This window comes from Lithobates pipiens, unplaced genomic scaffold, assembly GCF_037356315.1.
Source record: "Lithobates pipiens isolate NorthernLeopardFrog02 unplaced genomic scaffold, aLitPip1_a1.2 Scaffold_16, whole genome shotgun sequence".
Lineage (NCBI taxonomy): Eukaryota > Metazoa > Chordata > Amphibia > Anura > Ranidae > Lithobates > Lithobates pipiens.
In genome coordinates this window covers 40,356,907-40,363,601 of record NW_027507748.1, presented here as the reverse complement: position 1 = coordinate 40,363,601, position 6,695 = coordinate 40,356,907, and positions in this window count along the sequence as shown.

Sequence of the window (6,695 nt, the reverse complement as noted above, 5' to 3'; positions counted from 1 at the left end):
ACCCAGCCAATACTCTCCAATACCCTGCAATACTCGCCAATCCCCCCGACAACACTCTGCAATACCCCGCCAACACTCTGCAATACCCCGCCAATACTCTCCACTACCCGCCAATACTCTCCAATAACCCGACAATATACTCCAATACCCGCCAATACTCTGCAATACCCCGGCAATACCCGCTAATACACACCAATACCCTGCAATACCCTGCCAAAACTCTGCAATACCCCGCCAATACACTCCAATACCCCGCCAATACTCTGCAATACCCGCCAACACTCTGCAATACCCCGCCAACACTCTGCAATACCCCGCCAACACTCTGCAATACCCCAGCCAATACCCCACAAAAACTCTGCAATACCCCACCAATACACTGCAATACCCCGCCAATACTCTGCAATACCCCGCCAACACTCTGCAATACCCCGCCAATACTCTGCAATACCCCGCCAATACTCTGCAATACTCTCCACTACCCGCCAATACTCTGCAATACCTGCCAATACACTCTAATACACCGCCAATACTCTGCAATGCCCCGCCAATACTCTGCAATACCCTGCCAATACCCGCTAATACACTCCAATACCCACCAATACCCTGCAATACCCTGCCAAAACTCTGCAATACCCCACCAATACACGCCAATACCCCCGTCAATACAATATCCCACCAATACTCTGCCATACCCCGCCAATACTTTACCAATACCCCGCCAATACTCTACCAATACCCCGCCAATACAATACCCCGCCAAAACTCTGCAATACCCCGCCAATACTCTGCAAAACCCGCCAATACTCTGCAATAACCCGCCAATACCCTGCCAATACAATACTCCGCCAATACTCTCCAATGCCCGCGAATACTCTCCAATGCCCGCCAATACACTCCAATACCCCGCCAATACACGCCAATACCCCCCCCCAATACTCTGAAATACCCGCCAATACAGTCCAATACCCGCCAATACTCTGCAATACCCGCCAATACCCCGCCAATACAATACCCCGCCAATACTCTGCAATACCCGCCAATACTCTGCCATACCCCGCCAATACCCCTGCAATACGCCAATACCCCTGCAATACCCAGCCAATACCCCGCCAATACACCGCCAATACCCCGCCAATACACCGCCAATACTCTGCAATACCCGTCAATACCTCGCCAATACTCTCCAAAACCCCACAAATACTCTCCAATACCCCAACCAATACTCTCCAATACCCCCCAATACTCTCCAATACCCCCCAATACCCCGCCAATACTCTCCAATACCCGCCAATACACTTCAATACCCCGCCAATACTCTCCAATACCCGCCAACACCCCACCAATACACTCCAATACCCCGCCAATACCCCCGCCAATACTCTCCAAAACCCACCAATACACTCCAATACCCCACTAATACTCTCCAATACCCCGCCAATACTCTCCAATACCCGCCAATACCCCTCAAATAATCTACAATACCCGCCAATACTCTGCAATACCCGCCAATACTCTGCAATACTCCGTCAATACCCGCCAATACTCTGCAATACCCCCGCCAATACTCTGCAATACCCCGCCAATACCCGCTAATACACTCCAATACCCACCAATACCCTGCCAAAACTCTGCAATACCCCAATACAATACAATACCCTCGCCAATACCCCAGCCAATACCCCCGCCATTACCCCGTCAATACAATACCCCGTCAATACTCTACCAATACCCCGCCAATACAATACCCCGCCAAAACTCTGCAATACCCCGCCAATACACTACAATACCCTGCCAATACTCTGCAATAGCCCGCCAATACCCAGCCAACACAATACTCCGGCAATACTCTCCAATACCCGCCAATACTCCAATACCCGCCAATACACTCCAATAACCCGCCAATACCCCCCAATACTCTGCAATACCCCGCCAATACTCTGCAATACCCCACCAATAAATACCCCGCCAATACTCTGCAATACCCACCAATACACTCCAATACCCCGCCAATACCCCGCCAATAAATACCCTGCCAATACTCTGCAATACCCCGCCAATACACTGCAATACCCGCCAATACACTGCAATACCCGCCAATACACTCCAATACCCTGCCAAAACTCTGCCAATACCCCGCCAATACTCAGCCAATACCGCTGCCAATACTCTGCAATACCCCGCCAATACTCTGCAATAACCCGCCAATACCTGCCAATACACTCCAATACTCTCCAATACCCCGCCAATACAGTCCAATACCCCCCAATACCCCGCCAATACTCTGCAATACCCCGCGAATAGCCGCCAATACTCTCCAATACCCCGCCAATACCCGCCAATCCCCCTGCAATACCCCGCCAATACCTGCCAATACCCCTCCAATACTCTGCAATACCCCGCCAACAATCTGCAATACCCCGCCAATACACTCCAATACCCCCGCCAATACCCAGCCAATACTCTGCCAATACCCCACCAATACTCTGCCAATACCCCACCAATACTCAGCCATTACCCCACCAATGCCTCCGCCAATACCCCGCCAATACAATACCCCGCCAAATCTCTGCAATACCCCGCCAATACACTGCAATACCCCGCCAACACTCTGCAATACCCCGCCAACACTCTGCAATACCCCGCCAATACCCTCCACTACCCGCCAATACTCTCCAATACCCCGCCAATACCCGCCAATACCCCGCCAATATTCTGCAATACCCCTCCAATACTCTGCAATACCCCGCCAATACCCACTAATACACTCCAATACCCGCTAATACACTCCAATACCCGCCAATACCCTGCAATACCCGCCAAAACTCTGCAATACCCCTGCCAATACCCCGCCAATACCCTGCCAATACCCCACCAATACTCTGCCAATACCCCGCCAATACAATACCCCGCCAATAAACTGCAATACCCCGCCAATAAACTGCAATACCCCGCCAATACTCTGCAATAGCCCACCAATACCCCGCCAATACAATACTCCGCCGATACTCTCCAATACCCGCCAATGCTCCAATAACCGCCAATACTTCAAAAACCAGCCAATACTCCAATACCCACCAATACACTCCAATACCCCGCCAATACTCTCCAATACCCGCCAATACACTCCAATACCCTGCCAATACCCCCAATACTCTGCAATACCCGCCAATACACTCCAATACTCCGCCAATACACTCCGATACCCCGCCAATACTGTGCAATACCCCGCCAATGCTCTGCAATACCCCGCAATACCCCGCCAATAATCTGCAATACACTACAATACCCGCCAATACACTCCAATATCCCGCCAATACCCCGCCAATAAATACCCCACCAATACTCTGCAATACCCCGCCAATAATCTGCAATACACTACAATACCCCGCCAATACTCTCCAATACCCGCCAATACTCCGCCAATACTCTGCAATACCCCGCCAATACACTCCAATACTCTCCAATACCCCGCCAATACTCTGAAATACCCCGCCAATACACTCCAATACTCTCCAATACTCTCCAATACCCCGCCAATACTCTGCAATGCCCCGCCAATACCTGCCAATACACTCCAATATCCCGCCAATACACTCCAATACCCGGCCAATACTCTCCACTAACCGCCAATACTCTGCAATACCCAGCCAATACCCCGCCAATACTCTGCAATACCCGCCAATACCCCAGCCAACACAATACCCCCGCCAATACCCTGCAATACCTCGCATCACCCCACCAATACTCTCCAATACCACGCCAATACTCTCCAATACCCCGCCAATACCCCCGCCAATACAATACCCAGCCAATACTCTGCAATACCCCCGCCAATATCCCCGCCAATACTCTGCAATACCCGCCAATACTCTGCCAATATCCGCCAATACCCGCCAATACCCTGCAAATACTCTGCAATACCCCGCCAATACTCTCCAATACACTCCAATACCCCGCCAATACACTCCAATACCCGCCAATACTCTCCAATACTCTCCAATACCCCACCAATACTCTCTAAGGCCGCGTACACACGCGCGGACTGTTCGCCCAACTTTGTCCGTCCAACAGTTTCGGCAAACAGTCTGCTCAAACTTAGCATGGACGGACATGGCCACACAAGACGGACGAACAGTTTGCTGAAACCGTGCGCGAGGACGTGAACGGCACGTACGACGGGACGAAAAATACGACGTCCTATACACTGCATTATAGCTTTCGGCATGAAAATCCTTTCTGAGCATGCGCGCAACTTTGTTTGACGAACAAGCCTACACACGGGCGGACTGTTCGCTCAAACAAGGTTTCAGCGGACAGTTTTTCGGAAATTCCGAAAAACCTTGTCCGTCCAACTGTCCGCTGAAACTGTCCGCTGAAAGCCCACACACGAGCGGACTGTCCGCCCAAACACTGTTCAGCGGACAAAGTTGGGCGAACAGTCCGCCCGTGTGTACGCGGCCTAATACCCCTGCCAATACCCTGCCAATACTCTGCAATACCCCAATACACTCCAACACCCGCCAATACCCCTCCAATACTCTCCAATACCCCGCCAATACTCTGCCAATACCCCGCCAATACCCTGCCAATACCCCGCCAATACCCCGCCAATTCAATACCCCGACAATACAATACCCCGCCAATACAATATCCCGCCAATACAATACCCCGACAATTCACTAAAATACCCCGCCAATTCACTACAATACCCCGCCAATACTCTGCAGTACCCCGCCAATACCCCGCCAATCCACTCCAATACCTGCCAATACCCCACCAATACTCTGCAATACCCCGCTAATACCCGCCAATACTCTCCACTACCCACCAATACACTGCAATACCCCGCCAATACTCTGCACTATCCCGCCATTACTCTGCACTACCCCGCCAATACTCTGCACTACCCCACCAATACTCTGCACTACCCCGCCAATACTCTGCACTACCCCGCCAATGCTCTCCAATACCCACCAATACTCTCCAATACCACGCCCATAATCTCCAATACCCCGCCAATACCCGCCAATACACGCCAATACCCTGCAATGCCCCGCCAATACACTCCAATACCCGCCAATACCCCACCAATACTCTGCAATACCCTGCCAATAACCCACCAATACTTTGCAATACCCTGCCAATACACTCCAATACCCGCCAATACTCTGCAATACCCCGCCAATACACTCCAATAGCCCGCCAATTCAATACCCCGCCAATACAATACCCCGCCAAGACCCCGCCAATAATCTGCAATACACTACAATACCCGCCAATACACTCCTATATCCCGCCAATACCCCGCCAATAAATATCCCGCCAATACCCTGCAATACCCCACCAATACTCTGCAATACACTACAATACCTCGCCAATACTCTGCCAATACCCCCGCTAATACTCTCCAATACCCGCCAATACTCTGCAATACCCCGCCAATACTCTGCAATACCCCGCCAATACACTCCAATACTCTCCGATACCCGGCCAATACTCTGCAATGCCCCGCCAATACTCTGCAATGCCCCGCCAATACCTGCCAATACACTCCAATATCCCGCCAATACACTCCAATACCCCGCCAATACACTCCAATACCCCGCCAATACTCTGCAATACCCCGCCGATACTCTGCAATACTCCGCCGATACCCCGCCAATACTCTGCAATACCCCGCCAATACTCTGCAATACCCGCCAATACCCCCGCCAATACAATACCCCCGCCAATACCCTGCAATACCTCGCAATACCCCGCAAATACTCTCCAATACCCCGCCAATGCTCTCCAATACCCCGCCAATACCCCCGCCAATACAATACCCAGCCAATACTATGCAATACCCAGCAATACCCTGCCAATACTCTGCAATACCCCTCCAATACCCCCAATACTCTCCAATACCCGCCAATACTCTGCAATACCCCCTCCAATACCCCCGCCAATACAATACCCCGCCAATACTCTGCAATACCCGCCAATACTCTGCCAATACTCTGCAATACCCCACAAATACTCTGCCAATACTCTCCAATACCCCGCCAATACCCCGCCAATACAATACCCAGCCAATACTCTGCAATTCCCAGCAATACCCCGCCAATACTCTGCAATACCCCTCCAATACCCCCAATACTCTCCAATACCCGCCAATACTCTGCAATACCCTCACCAATACAATACCCCACCAATACTCTGCAATACCCGCCGATACTCTTCCAATACTCTGCAATACCCCACAAATACCCCGCCAATACTCTCCAATACCCCACCAATACACCTGCCAATACCCGACAATACACCTGCCAATAATCTGCCAATACCCGCCAATACTCTGCCAATACCCGCCAATACCCTGCAAATACTCTGCAATACCCCGCCAATACACTCCAATACCCGTCAATACTCTCCAATACCCCGCCAATACTCTCCAATACCCCTGCCAATACTCTGCAATACCCCAATACACTCCAATACCCGCCAATACCCCTCCAATACTCTCCAATACCCCGCCAATACTCTGCAATACCCCAACAATAACCTGCCAATACCCCGCCAATTCAATACCCCGACAATACAATACCCTGCCAATACAATACCCAGCCAATACAATACCCCGACAATTCACTACAATACCCCGCCAATTCACTACAATATCCCGCCAATACTCTGCAGTACCCCGCCAATAC